The 16145-nt window shown below is 49.9% G+C and overlaps 1 protein-coding gene across 1 annotated transcript in view; it reads left to right on the top strand.

The window, feature by feature from the left end:
• Nucleotides 1-16145, top strand: part of ADAMTS19 (ADAM metallopeptidase with thrombospondin type 1 motif 19) — a 355301-nt gene that overhangs the window by 206898 nt on the left and 132258 nt on the right. The window lies entirely within an intron of this gene.

Below are 16145 nucleotides of genomic sequence, written 5' to 3'. Positions count from 1 at the left end.
TGAAATATGTGGAATATGTTTCATGGGACAACCCCTTTAAAGGATGGCATATCATAGAAATATGACATTCCTTTTATTAGCTCATAATAACTTAATAATTTAAAAGCTTATAATCTACGTAACTAGTATGGAACTTATTCCCTTAGATCACATCATCGGATGGTATTTACTTCCCTGCATGATTTAACGGTTTAACAGTATATTTATCATAAGGGCATAAATCAAAGACAATAGGACCCAAGACATATCCAAAAAAAGGAATGCATATCCAAAAATCTATTTTAGCAATCTTATTTACCAATAAGACATGGTAGTAAGTGCTACCGTAGATGTGCCTGATTAGGCATGGTTCTGATTAGGTCCTAGCAGGCACGGGATTCAGCAAGTTCCCTTCAGTTCTCCAGATCCGGTTGCTAAAATTACAGGTGCACTGGTGGCTGTAGGGCAGCTGAAGATATTCGCTTCCTGTCATGGAACCATGAACCAGACGTACAACAAGAGATAAGTGGAAATAAGAAGGCTTTATTGAAAATCAAGCTGTAAGGCAAAAGTCCAAACGGATGGCTAAACCGAAGCAGGGTCTTGCGAAGCCAGAGGTCAGGAACCAGAAGGGTAGTCAGACGAAGCCTGGATCAGGAACCAGCAGGGTAGTCAGATGAAGCCTGGATCAGGAACCAGCAGGGTAGTCAGACGAAGTCAGGATCAGGAACCAGAAGCAGCAGCAGTCTTAGAAGCATGTGAACACAGGAGGACCAAGCAAGGAACTGAAGCCACAGACCTCCTATATATATGAGCTGGGCATCCAGCTCCTCCCAGTGGGAAGGAGAAGCCGCAGGGTGGGAGGCTACAATAAAACCCAGAAACCAAGATGGCCGCCAGCACATGTCAAACGAAGGAGAACAGCAAGAAGGTAAGACCATGACAGTATCTCCCCCTCAAGGGCCCCTCCTCCGCGGAGTAAAGAATGGTTTCTGAGGGAAGCGTGCGTGGAAGGCTCGGAGCAAGGCAGGAGCATGGACATCTGCGGAGGGAACCCATGAACGCTCCTCTGGACGATAACCACGCCAATGGACCAAAAACTGCACCCGACCGCGGACCAGGCGTGAGTCCAGGATATTGCTCACCTCATACTCCTCACGATTGCCCACTTGGACCGGACGAGGCCGAGGAACCGAGGAAGTGAAACGATTACACACCAGTGGCTTCAACAGGGAGACATGAAACACGTTGGAGATCCGCATGCCAGGAGGAAGCGCAAGGGCATAGGCTACCGGGTTTACCCTGCGAAGCACTCGGAAGGGACCAACAAAGCGAGGCGCCAGCTTGGGAGTGGGCACTCGAAGGTTGAGGTTGCGGGTGGACAACCATACGCGGTCTCCGACCTGGTAGGAAGGAGCGGGCGCTCGTCTGCGATCAGCCTGGAGTCTCTGGCGCTGCGCAGAGACCTCAAGGGACCTCTGGATCTGTACCCAAGAAGCACGTAGGACGGAAAGGTGATCCTCCACAGCCGGAATATCCTGGGGAGAGAATACCTCCGGTAACACGGCAGGTTGGAACCCATAATTGGCCATGAAGGGAGACGTCCCAGAGGAAGAGTTCACCGCCGTGTTCCTGGCAAACTCAGCCCAAGGCAGGAGGTCAACCCAATTGTCTTGGTGATCGGAGACATAGCAACGAAGGAATTGCTCCAAGGCCTGATTGGATCGTTCTGCGGCCCCATTGGACTGAGGGTGGTAGGCCGAGGAGAAAGAGAGATGAATCTTCAACTGGGAGCAAAAGGAGCGCCAGAACCTGGACACAAACTGACTCCCCCGATCCGACACAATCTCCTTGGGCAAACCGTGCAACCGGAAGACCTCCCTGGCGAAAATCGTGGCCAACTCTTGTGCAGAGGGTAACTTCTTGAGAGGAACACAGTGGCACATTTTGGAAAACCGATCCACAATCATGAGAATGACCGTATGGCCTCGGGATGCAGGGAGGTCCACAATGAAATCCATCCCCAGGTGTGACCATGGACGCTCCCCGGTGGCTATGGGTTGCAAAAGGCCCAACGGACGGTGCCGAGGGGACTTACTCTGGGCACAAACGGAGCATGCCGCTACATATGCGGCGATGTCGGAACGTAGAGAAGGCCACCAGAACAGACGTGAAACAGCCCAGGACAGCTGATTCTTTCCAGGATGCCCCGCGGCCTTGGAGTTATGGTAGGTTCGCAACAACCGAGTGCGCAACTCCTCAGGCACAAAACATCTGCCGTTGGGTCTCCCAGAGGGAGCACCAGATTGAGCCGCCAAAATCTGCTCACCCAGGGGAGAGGTCAGGCTGGTGCGAATGGCGGCCAGGATCTGATTCGGAGGTATGACCGAAGTCGGAATCGACTCCTCCCCGGACAGCTCGGAGTACTGCCGTGATAAGGCATCCGCTCTGATGTTCTTGGAACCGGGTAGGCAGGAGACCACGTAATTAAAACGTGACAAGAACAGAGCCCATCTGGCCTGACGTGGTGTCAATCTCTTGGCCTCAGAGAGGTAGGTCAGATTCTTGTGGTCCGTCAGGATGAGAACCGGAACCACCGAGCCCTCGAGCAAGTGCCTCCATTCTTTAAGGGCCTGCACGATGGCCAATAACTCCCTGTCACCAATCTGATAGTTGCACTCCGCGGAAGACAGTTTCCGGGAGTAAAACCCACAAGGAAGCAGAGGACCCTCTGGTGTTCTACGCTGAGACAGAAGGGCGCCTACTCCCGTCTCAGACGCGTCCACCTCGAGGACAAAAGGCAACCCAGGGTTGGGATGCGACAGAATCGGAGCCGACACAAAGGCGGACTTTAGAGCCTCAAAAGCTCGGATGGCCTCGAGCGGCCAGACCTGGGGATTACTGCCCTTCCTGGTCAGATCCGTGAGAGGCTTGGCTAGCATGGAAAAGTCCCTGATGAACGTCCGATAATAATTGGCGAAGCCCAAAAAGCGCTGCAGGGCACGAAGACCACTGGGCTGGGGCCACTGTAAGACAGCCGAAACCTTCTCAGGATCCATGGAGAACCCCTCAGCGGAAATGATGTAACCTAAGAAGGTTACCTGGGATCGGTGAAATTCGCATTTCTCAAGCTTACCGAACAGCTTGTTCTCTCGTAACCGTTGCAACACTCGTCTGACATCCAGAATGTGGGCCTCCATGGATTCAGAGTATACCAAGATGTCATCCAAATAGACCACCACACACTGCTGCAACAGGTCACGGAAAACATCGTTGATGAATTCCTGGAAGACTGCGGGCGCATTGCACAACCCAAAGGGCATAACCAAGGATTCATAATGACCGGTCCTGGTGTTAAACGCGGTCTTCCACTCATCGCCCGCCTTGATCCTTACCAGGTTATATGCCGCCCTCAGGTCGAGTTTGGTAAAGACCGTGGCCCCTTTGAGGCGATCGAACAGCTTGGAAATCAAGGGTATCGGGTAAGCGTTCTTGATCGTGATGCGATTGAGACCCCTGTAATCGATGCAAGGCCTCAACTCACCGCCCTTCTTTTTCACAAAGAAAAATCCAGCCCCTGCCGGGGACGAGGATTTGCGAATGTGTCCGCGTGAAAGCGCCTCCCTCACGTACTCCTCCATGGCCTCATTCTCTGCTACCGACAGTGGATAGACTTTGCCACGAGGAGGAACGGCACCAGATTGTAACTCTATGGCACAATCGTATGGGCGGTGCGGAGGTAGGGCAACCGCACGCACCTTATCGAATACATCCCGGTACTCCTCGTATTCAGGAGGCAACAGAGAGTCCGAGGAAGTACACAGCAACTTGACAGACCCATGGATGCAACTAGCCCCACACTGCTGTGACCACGAGAGGATCTCGGCCGATCTCCAATCGAAAGTCGGATTATGCTTCTGGAGCCAGGGGTACCCCAAGACCACCGAGTAGTGTGGAGACAAAATAACCTGGAGACAGACCAACTCTCTGTGAACGGCACCAATGGCCATCCCCACTGGAAGGGTCTCATGAGTCACGTGTGGCGGCAGAAGGGGTCTGCCGTCTATCGCCTCAAGAGCCAGTGGGGAACCTCGAGGCTGCAGAGGAATGGAATTGGCGGCAGCGAACACACTATCAATGAACAAACCACCAGCACCAGAGTCCACCAACGCCTGGGTCATCACCGAGCCCCCGACCCAGGAGAGGACAACAGTAATCAGTGGTTTGTCAACACGGGAAACCGGGGACGAGGGGACTCCACCCAAGATCTGCCCCCGACAGGATCTCAGGTGCGAGCGTTTCCCGGACGGTTCGGGCATGCCAACCGAAAATGCCCACCGAGACCACAGTACATGCACCGGCCCTCGCGTCTCCGGAGTGCCCTCTCCCCCTCGGACAGGCGAGCAAACCCCAGCTGCCTGGGTTCACCCCCAGACAAGTCATCCCCAGGAGGCGTGGGAGGAGAGGGAGGCACGGGTGGGACAGCAAACGTAGGCGCCAATCTGTTAGAAGGCCTCCGCAGGCTCTCCTTAAAGGAAGGTCTCTCCCTGAGTCTGGTGTCAATCAAAATCAGGAAAGAAATAAGAGACTCGAGCTCCACTGGTAGGTCCTTAGCTGCAACCTCATCCTTCAAGGCATCCGAGAGACCATGAGCGAAAGCAGCGACCAGAGCCTCATTATTCCAGCCCACCTCTGCTGCCAGGGTACGAAACTCAATGGCGTATTCAGCTACGGATCGTGAACCCTGTCTGATGGACATAAGGAGCTTCGCAGCAGAGGCAGCACGAGCCGGCACATCGAATACCTTCCGAAGAGAAGCAACAAAACCGGAAAACTCGGCAACCACCGGATTGTTGTTCTCCCATAAAGGGCTGGCCCAGGCCAAGGCCTTGTCCGAGAGCAGCGAGATCAAGAAGCCCACCTTTGATCTCTCAGTAGGAAAGGCATGTGGCAGCAACTCGAAATAAATGCCCACCTGGTTAAGGAAACCTCGGCACTGAGTTGGCTCTCCCCCAAAGCGCTGTGGAAGGGGGGCAGAACCGGTCATACCCCGAAACACCGCAGGCGCAGCAACAGGTGTCGGGGTAGACTCTGGCGCAACAACCGGAGCAGCAGTAGGAGCGGGCCCAGGAGCGACAACCGACCCATCGGCAACGGAAGCTAAATGAGCCGTGCGTTCAAGCAGGGTTTGCAACGCCACAGCGAACCGACCCAACAGGTGATCCTGCTGATCAAGTCTGGCAACCAGCGTAGGTAGCGAGGATGGCCCTGTACCGTCAGAATTCATGGCTTGGTCCTAATGTCATGGAACCATGAACCAGACGTACAACAAGAGATAAGTGGAAATAAGAAGGCTTTATTGAAAATCAAGCTGTAAGGCAAAAGTCCAAACGGATGGCTAAACCGAAGCAGGGTCTTGCGAAGCCAGAGGTCAGGAACCAGAAGGGTAGTCAGACGAAGCCTGGATCAGGAACCAGCAGGGTAGTCAGACGAAGCCTGGATCAGGAACCAGCAGGGTAGTCAGACGAAGCCAGGATCAGGAACCAGAAGCAGCAGCAGTCTTAGAAGCATGTGAACACAGGAGGACCAAGCAAGGAACTGAAGCCACAGACCTCCTATATATATGAGCTGGGCATCCAGCTCCTCCCAGTGGGAAGGAGAAGCCACAGGGTGGGAGGCTACAAGAAACCCAGAAACCAAGATGGCCGCCAGCACATGTCAAACGAAGGAGAACAGCAAGAAGGTAAGACCATGACACTTCCATTGTTTCGAGTGCTGCTGATAGTTTAGCTCCTTAGTTGGGTGGTATGTGTGTGTAGTGTATATATAGTGTATTTATGTATACAATGTATATCGTGTATTTATGTATATGTGTGTTGCATATATATGGTGTATGTATATGTAAACATGTGTCGTGACACTACATGTCCGCCTTTGAGTAGGGAACCTGTTGTTAAAAATTTGAATCCCACCCCTGGGTGCTAGCAAAACCAAGTGGACTGACAGGAATAAAAGGACTCAACCAGGCTTTATTCCAGACAGATCCATAAAGCATAGTACTGTAGTTAAAGTTCAGGCAAAACAGAAGTTCAACACTTGATGGTTTACAGTCGCTCAAGAAGTAAGGGGCAAAGTTCATATAACACAACATTTCTGGTGGTGTTTGTTAACCTATAATTGCAATATATATATATTTTTTTTTTTTCATTTCAATATCTATATTTAAACAAAAAGCATAAAATCCTGCAGTTTTCGTACTGGCTGCTAAGCCTAATAATAGGCGTCACTTCTTGGTCTTTACAGATCTCTTTACTGCAGTTACCTGCTTATCTGTCATTCTAATCCTGCCTGTAATAATATCACCTCTGTGTATGGATAAGACAGGATCTACCATTGACAACAGGTGATTGTCACAGCTTATCTATTCTTTCCTTGACTTCTGCACAGGTCACAGAGCATGTCTAGAAAACACTCCCATGGAAATCAATAGGGTCCCCTTCAGACCATTGTGTCTATGGCCCAAGTAGCTGCTGTAAAACAATTTTCAGCGTAGCAGGGAACTTACCATGGCAGGCCTGGAAGGCTTCAGCAGCATCCAGGCTGCCACAGTAACCAATCAGGGCCCCGCATCCCTCTGCCTTACCTCATGTGCAGGTGCAATGATTGGTGTTTATCGCAACACCTGAGCGGTTAAATGACAGGGTTTGGCGGGATCGCCATTTACTTGATTCTGGTCGGGTGCCTGCTGTATGATATGGCCGGCACCCACCTCGTATAGAGCGGACTCACTGCAGCAGCCCGCTACATACATTGCTTCAACCACTGTGACGTGCGGGTACATCGCGATGGTTGAAGGGGTTAAATAGACAATGCATCAAAATATCCTGTAAATAACCCTGTGCCCCCATGGAGAGCCTGTAATCTGCTAATCACCAACTCTTTTGTCTATCAAAGTCCGTTGTAACCATAAGCTTTGTACCCCAGGTGAGTCAAGTAAAATCACCTTGTTTAGGTTACAAATATATCAATCTTAGTCCCTCCGTCATCTTAGAGTGGGAACCTACACATACCACCTCAGGCCAAAAAGATCCTTCCATTTTGTAAAAGGCTACAACAACCCTTACACTTTTACTAATAGGTGAGACCCCTTTAAAGCATGTAGCATGTACAAATGGAATAACAGACAGTTGTTGTAAAGCAGTCTCATATCTAATAATAGTAGTATATTAGGAAATGAACATTTATACTTGAGCAGTAAAGGCTTACCTTACAACCCTTAGGATCACTTGATGATCACATTCTACTTAGAGAGGGTAACTGTATTTATGGCTTAATAAGTCACACTGAGAGTGCCCTGAACTTTGTGGTAATGAGCACAATGAGGGTCTTTGACTATGGGGAGTATCACAGAGACAGGTTAGAGATATTGCATTTGAATCCCAACCAAGCCCAAACAAAATGTTTTCTTAATTCTGTGCTGATGACAGTCTTCTGGCAGGTTTTACAGTACCAAACTTTTATAAGCAGTGAGGGACGAGTAACGGTCTATCATGCTTTCCATGAGCGGAGTACAGCTGGGATAGATAAAACAAGGAAAAGACAGGCATCAAGAAACTTGTAAGTGATCACTGAGTGCAAGGTTGTAAATACATTTGTGTCTGAAGTTGTGTGTGCTTTACAGAGTCCAATATTACCAAGAATTTGTGATTAGTCTACAATACACAGATACTTATTCTCCACAGATGTATTGACTTCAGTGCAGGAAAGGTAACATCTGTTATTATGTAATTTCTTAAGGCAATGATTTTCTAAGTGCTATCTTGGAAAAATATTGAAAGAATACAATCCGTTAAGTCTTTACAAGTGTCCCGTTTCCACATACGAACAAAATAACCCACATCAACAGATTTGTATCAGCCCCAAACTACGTTGACATGCTAGATATCTTATTCCCATTTTTAAAGGATGGGTATCTAAAAAAAATATAATTCTTTATTGCCATGCATTAAAAGTTGGTGTAAAAAAAAGAATTAAAAACTGTCTGGGATAGCAGAGAGTGATAGATTCCCCTTGTGGGCCTGGTTGATAACTTATCGCACCTCCCCACAAATAATATAACATGAGCCGTATTATTTCCCACATATAAAATGGCAAACCTGCATACAGACTTGTGCCACTGGTAGTCCCCTAGAAATTAGAATGCACCCTATTATTCGGACACAATTGAAAAACTACAAGTGGAAACTACAAGTGAGATACTGAGTCTGGTATGCTTGCAATAGAAAGACTCATCTTATTATCCTATAGGGACGCAATCATAAAGGCTTAGGGTAAGAACGTATGTCTCAGCTTGATGTGCCAAAAAACAAATAAACTGCGGTCTAAATCGTATACAAACATAAAGCCCAGTGAGCAATAAGGTCTAACCCATCTCATACATTGGGGGCATATCGCTAGGATATGCCACTAATGTCAGATGGTTACAGGTCCCACTTCTGGGACCTGTTCCTATCACCAGAACAGACCCTGCAGAGTGAAGAAGGTGGCCACCTCTCTATTCACAGCTATGGAACTGATGGAAATAGCCAAACCAATCGTCTGCTATTTTCTGAACTCCTATAGTGGTGAATGGAGGGTAGCTGTACTTGTGTGGAACACTCTCAGGGGGCCTGACATTCTGACATTGGTAGCATATCCTAGGGCAGCATGGTGGCTCAGTGATGCTTTGCAGCACTGGGGTCCTAGGTTTAAATCCAACCAAGGCCATGCATCTGCATGTAGTTTGTAAGTTCTTTCTGTGTTTGTGTGGGTTTCCTCCCACACTCCAAATATCATACTAAACTTAGTTTGTGAGCTCCACTGGAGACAACAAGCAATGATAATGTCTGCAAAGGGTTGTGGAATATGTCAGCTCAGTCTGTAAGTGAGTCAAATAAATAAATATGCCACCAATATCTGAGATAAGAATACCCCTTTAAGTGTCAGAATATGTACTATGCAGAAACAGATAATTTTCTGGATCAGTAAATGCGATGGGAAAGTGAATTCCAAGAAGTGGGACCAGCTCCAAATTTGAGCTTTTTCTGGATTATGAGTCTTTCCAGATCATCCCGAAGTTTACACTATGATTTAACTCAGTTGTAGAGTTCAGTTCATCCTATTCCTCTCAGCTTGTATTAACACATTTTTGTGCAATGGTTTAATGAATGCAAAACTGTGAAACAATGGGCTAAGGAGCCCCTAATATTGTGATTGATGTGGGTCTTGGCATAATCCTGTGTACAAGGATAACTTGAAGTAAATGGATTAGCCTATCTAATATATAAAGCTGAGTGCATGTGTGTGTGTATGTATATATGTCTGCTAAAGGAATCACAAAATTTGGCACACAGGTACATCAGGTGTCCAGGAAGGTTTTGGATCAGGTCTCAGCTCTCTAGGACATACCGTTCCTGAGATATTCCCAAAAAATGCATTAGCCAATAGAAGCTTGGTCACATGACCCGTATCAGCCAATTGAAGCTCGCAGGCCAGTCTCCACAGTTTCCATAACAACCCAGCCATTTTTCTTCACTGCTGTAGGTGAGCTTTAAAGGAAATCTGTCACCAGAATAATCGTTATTGAAGTAAAGCCATGGCCTAATAGCACTTAATACCTCGTTTCCAGATGTGCCTTTGTTCCTGCAATAGATGTTTTTATCCTCTGAAAATCCAGTTTATTTGGTATGCAAATGAGCCAGTAAGGTGCCCAGAGGTGCGTCACTCTTGCAGGAGGGAGCCCAGACACGCCCCCTGCGACAATGTATCCACCCTCAAAAGATTAACTTAAAACCCCGCCCCCAGGTCAAACTAAGCCACACCCCTGATCCAGTTAGGTCACTCCCCATCACACTCCTCAGCCGATGGGGATTGAAAAAAGGAAGGTAAAAATCAACTTCTGTCAGCTACAGGGGTGGGAGGAAGGGTGACTTTCTCCCTGCAGCTCACACTCAAACAGCACAGTGCTGCTGTTTTAGAGTGAGCTGTTCAAAAGGATACGCCCCCAATCCAGTTAGTCCACACACACTCTCCCACTCCAGGCTTCCAGGGGAGCAGTGGCTTCTGGAAATGTGTTACAGCACCAGAAGCTTCAGCTCCCCTGGAAGTTAAGTCTTCAGAATATAGTATCACACTCATCTCACTCATCCAGCTCTTATACAGTATGTAGTGACTAGGAGATGACTTCATGAATAATGGGTGCCAACTTGAAACATTGGTTTCAAGTCCGATTCGGCCAATTTTTTTAAAACATTCAATTTGAGTCTGAACAAAATATACTCCAATTGCCCTGGAGAATGGTATAGAACATTCTCTGGTCTCCTAGAACTCAGCCTTTTTTTTTTTTTCAAGAGAGAGAAGTAGGGAGAGAGAGACAGGGGGGGGATAAAAGAAAGAGTCAGTGCCAAAATGGTCTTAGACAGGGAAAGTATCAGAGTGTAAGAACCGGTTCAATCTCCCTCTGTTCCAGCACTGCCTCTTTCTTTCTCTTTTTTTCACTCTCTGTCTCTCAGTGTTTCGTGTGTTTCAACCTATTTAACCTATTTTTTTTGTGTTGTGTGTGTATATATATATATATATATATATATATACAGTTGCAAGAAAAAGTATGTGAACCCTTTGGAATGATATGGATTTCTGCACAAATTGGTCATAAAATGTGATCTGATCTTCATCTCAAGTCACAATGATAGACAATTGCAGTCTGCTTAAACTAATAACACACAAATAATTAAATGTTACCATATTTTATATCGAACACACCATGTAAACATTCACAGTGCAGGTGGAAAAAGTATGTGAACTCCTAGACTAATGACATCTCCAAGAGCTAATTGGAGTGAGGTGTCAGCCAACTGGAGTCCAATCAATTAGATGAGATTGGAGGTGTTGGTTACAGCTGCCCTTCCCTATAAAAAACACACACCCGTTCTGGGTTTGCTTTTCATAAGAAGCATTGCCTGATGTGAATGATGCCTCGCACAAAAGAGCTCTCAGAAGACCTACGATTAAGAATTGTTGACTTGCATAAAGCTGGAAAGGGTTATAAAAGTATCTCCAAAAGCCTTGCTGTTTATCAGTCCACGGTAAGACAAATTGTCTATAAATGGAGAAAGTTCAGCACTGCTGCTACTCTCCCTAGGAGTGGCCGTCCTGTAAAGATGACTGCAAGAGCACAGCACAGACTGCTCAACTAGGTGAAGAAGATGTCATGGAACCATGAACCAGACGTACAACAAGAGATAAGTGGAAATAAGAAGGCTTTATTGAAAATCAAGCTGTAAGCAAAAGTCCAAACGGATGGCTAAACCGAAGCAGGGTCTTGCGTAGACAGAGGTCAGGAACCAGAAGGGTAGTCAGACGAAGCCTGGATCAGGAACCAGCAGGGTAGTCAGACGAAGCCAGGATCAGGAACCAACGGGGTAGTCAGACGAGGCCAGGATCAGGAACCAGAAGCAGCAGCAGTCTTAGAAGCATGTGAACACAGGAGGACCAAGCAAGGAACTGAAGCCACAGACCTCCTATATATATGAGCTAGGCATCCAGCTCCTCCCAGTGGGAAGGAGAAGCCGCAGGGTGGGAGGCTACAAGAAACCCAGAAACCAAGATGGCCGCCAGCACATGTCAAACGAAGGAGAACAGTAAGAAGGTAAGACCATGACAGTACCTCCCCCTCAAGGGCCCCTCCTCCGCGGAGTAAGGAACGGTTTCTGAGGGAAGCGTGCGTGGAAGGCTCGGAGCAAAGCAGGAGCATGGACATCTGCGGAGGGAACCCAGGAACGCTCCTCTGGACCATAACCACGCCAATGGACCAAAAACTGCAACCGACCGCGGACCAGGCGTGAGTCCAGGATATTGCTCACCTCATATTCCTCACGATTGCCCACTTGGACCGGACGAGGCCGAGGAACCGAGGAAGTGAAACGATTACACACCAATGGCTTCAACAGGGAGACATGAAACACGTTGGAGATCCGCATGCCAGGAGGAAGCGCAAGGGCATAGGCTACCGGGTTTACCCTGCGAAGCACTCGGAAGGGACCAACAAAGCGAGGCGCCAGCTTGGGAGTGGGCACTCGAAGGTTGAGGTTGCGGGTGGACAACCATACACGGTCTCCGACCTGGTAGGAAGGAGCGGGCGCTCGTCTGCGATCAGCCTGGAGTCTCTGGCGCTGCGCAGAGACCTCAAGGGACCTCTGGATCTGTACCCAAGAAGCACGTAGGACGGAAAGGTGATCCTCCACAGCCGGAATATCCTGGGGAGAGAATACCTCCGGTAACACGGCAGGTTGGAACCCATAATTGGCCATGAAGGGATACGTCCCAGAGGAAGAGTTCACCGCCGTGTTCCTGGCAAACTCAGCCCAAGGCAGGAGGTCAACCCAATTGTCTTGGTGATCGGAGACATAGCAACGAAGGAATTGCTCCAAGGCCTGATTGGATCGTTCTGCGGCCCCATTGGACTGAGGGTGGTAGGCCGAGGAGAAAGAGAGATGAATCCCCAACTGGGAGCAAAAGGCGCGCCAGAACCTGGATACAAACTGACTCCCCCGATCCGACACAATCTCCTTGGGCAAACCGTGCAACCGGAAGACCTCCCTGGCGAAAATCGTGGCCAACTCTTGTGCAGAGGGTAACTTCTTGAGAGGAACACAGTGGCACATTTTGGAAAACCGATCCACAATCATGAGAATGACCGTATGGCCTCGGGATGCAGGGAGGTCCACAATGAAATCCATCCCCAGGTGTGACCATGGGCGCTCCCCGGTGGCTATGGGTTGCAAAAGGCCCAACGGAAGGTGCCGAGGGGACTTACTCTGGGCACAAACGGAGCATGCCGCTACATATGCGGCGATGTCGGAACGTAGAGAAGGCCACCAGAACAGATGTGAAACAGCCCAGGACAGCTGATTCTTTCCAGGATGCCCCGCGGCCTTGGAGTTATGGTAGGTTCGCAACAACCGAGTGCGCAACTCCTCAGGCACAAAACACCTGCCGTTGGGTCTCCCAGAGGGAGCACCAGATTGAGCCGCCAAAATCTGCTCACCCAGGGGAGAGGTCAGGCTGGTGCGGAGGTATGACCGAAGTCGGAATCGACTCCTCCCCGGACAGCTCGGAGTACTGCCGTGATAAGGCATCCGCTCTGATGTTCTTGGAACCGGGTAGGTAGGAGACCACGTAATTAAAACGTGACAAGAACAGAGCCCATCTGGCCTGACGTGGTGTCAATCTCTTGGCCTCAGAAAGGTAGGTCAGATTCTTGTGGTCCGTCAGGATGAGAACCGGAACCACCGAACCCTCGAGCAAGTGCCTCCATTCTTTAAGGGCCTGCACGATGGCCAATAACTCCCTGTCACCAATCTAATAGTTGCACTCCGCGGAAGACAGTTTCCGGGAGTAAAACCCACAAGGAAGCAGAGGACCCTCTGGTGTTCTACGCTGAGACAGAAGGGCGCCTACTCCCGTCTCAGACGCGTCCACCTCGAGGACAAAGGGCAACCCAGGGTTGGGATGCAACAGAATCGGAGCCGACACAAAGGCGGACTTTAGAGCCTCAAAAGCTCGGATGGCCTCGAGCGGCCAGACCTGGAAATTACTGCCCTTCCTGGTCAGATCCGTGAGAGGCTTGGCTAGCATAGAAAAGTCCCTGATGAACTTCCGATAATAATTGGCGAAGCCCAAAAAGCGCTGCAGGGCACGGAGACCACTGGGCTGGGGCCACTGTAAGACAGCCGAAACCTTCTCAGGATCCATGGAGAACCCCTCAGCGGAAATGATGTAACCTAAGAAGGTTACCTGGGATCGGTGAAATTCGCATTTCTCAAGCTTACCGAACAGCCTGTTCTCTCGTAACCGTTGCAACACTCGTCTGACATCCATAATGTGGGCCTCCATGGATTCAGAATATACCAAGATGTCATCCAAATAGACCACCACACACTGCTGCAACAGGTCACGGAAAACATCGTTGATGAATTCCTGGAAGACTGCGGGCGTATTGCACAACCCAAAGGGCATAACCAAGGATTCATAATGACCGGTCCTGGTGTTAAACGCGGTCTTCCACTCATCGCCCGCCTTGATCCTTACCAGGTTATATGCCGCCCTCAGGTCGAGTTTGGTAAAGACCGTGGCCCCTTTGAGGCGATCGAACAGCTCGGAAATCAAGGGTATCGGGTAAGCGTTCTTGATCGTGATGCGATTGAGACCCCTGTAATCGATGCAAGGCCTCAACTCACCGCCCTTCTTTTTCACAAAGAAAAATCCAGCCCCTGCCGGGGACGAGGATTTGCGAATGTGTCCGCGTGAAAGCGCCTCCCTCACGTACTCCTCCATGGCCTCATTCTCCGCTACCGACAGTGGATAGACTTTGCCACGAGGAGGAACGGCACCAGATTGTAACTCTATGGCACAATCGTATGGGCGGTGCGGAGGTAGGGCAACCGCGCGCACCTTATCGAATACATCCCGGTACTCTTCGTATTCAGGAGGCAACAGAGAGTCCGAGGAAGTACACAGAGACTTGACAGGCCCATGGATGCAACTAGCCCCACACTGCGGTGACCACGAGAGGATCTCGGCCGATCTCCAATCGAAAGTCGGATTATGCTTCTGGAGCCAGGGGTACCCCAAGACCACCGAGTAGTGTGGAGACGAAATCACCTGGAGACAGACCGACTCTCTGTGAACGGCACCAATGGCTATCCCCACTGGAAGGGTCTCATGAGTCACGTGTGGCGGCAGAAGGGGTCTGCCGTCTATCGCCTCAAGAGCCAGTGGGGAACCTCGAGGCTGCAGAGGAATGGAATTGGCGGCAGCGAACACACTATCAATGAACAAACCACCAGCACCAGAGTCCACCAACGCCTGGGTCGTCACCGAGCCCCCGACCCAGGAGAGGACAACAGTGATCAGTGGTTTGTCAACACGGGAAACCGGGGACGAGGAGACTCCACCCAAGATCTGCCCCCGACAGGATCTCAGGTGCGAGCGTTTCCCGGACGGTTCGGACATGCCAACCGAAAATGCCCACCGAGACCACAGTACATGCATCGGCCCTCGCGTCTCCGGAGTGCCCTCTCCCCCTCGGACAGGCGAGCAAACCCCAGCTGCATGGGTTCACCCCCAGACAAGTCATCCCCAGGAGGCGTGGGAGGAGAGGGAGGCACGGGTGGGACAGCAAACGTAGGCGCCAATCTGTTAGAAGACCTCTGCAGGCTCTCCTTAAAGGAAGGTCTCTCCCTGAGTCTGGTGTCAATCAAAATCAGGAAAGAAATAAGAGACTCGAGCTCCACTGGTAGGTCCTTAGCTGCAACCTCATCCTTCAAGGCATCCGAGAGACCATGAGAGAAAGCAGCGACCAGAGCCTCATTATTCCAGCCCACCTCTGCTGCCAGGGTACGAAACTCAATGGCGTATTCAGCTACGGATCGTGAACCCTGTCTGATGGACATAAGGAGCTTCGCAGCAGAGGCAGCACGAGCCGGCACATCGAATACCTTCCGAAGAGAAGCAACAAAACCGGAAAACTCGGCAACCACCGGATTGTTGTTCTCCCATAAAGGGCTGGCCCAGGCCAAGGCCTTGTCCGAGAGCAGCGAGATCAAGAAGCCCACCTTTGATCTCTCAGTAGGAAAGGCATTTGGCAGCAACTCGAAATAAATGCCCACCTGGTTAAGGAAACCTCGGCACTGAGTTGGCTCTCCCCCAAAGCGCTGTGGAAGGGGGGCAGAACCGGTCATACCCCGAGACACCGCAGGCGCAGCAACAGGTGTCGGGGTAGACTCTGGCGCAACAACCGGAGCGGCAGTAGGAGCGGGCCCAGGAGCGACAACCGACCCATCGGCAACGGAAGCGAAATGAGCCGTGCGTTCAAGCAGGGTTTGCAACGCCACAGCGAACCGACCCAACAGGTGATCCTGCTGATCAAGTCTGGCAACCAGCGTAGGTAGCGAGGATGGCCCTGTACCGTCAAAATTCATGGCTTGGTCCTAATGTCATGGAACCATGAACCAGACGTACAACAAGAGATAAGTGGAAATAAGAAGGCTTTATTGAAAATCAAGCTGTAAGCAAAAGTCCAAACGGATGGCTAAACCGAAGCAGGGTCTTGCGTAGACAGAGGTCAG

The sequence above is a fragment of the Bufo gargarizans genome, chromosome 1 (genome assembly GCF_014858855.1).
Source record: "Bufo gargarizans isolate SCDJY-AF-19 chromosome 1, ASM1485885v1, whole genome shotgun sequence".
NCBI lineage: Eukaryota > Metazoa > Chordata > Amphibia > Anura > Bufonidae > Bufo > Bufo gargarizans.
Note: the sequence above shows the minus strand (reverse complement) of the source record. Positions and strands in the feature narration are given on the sequence as shown.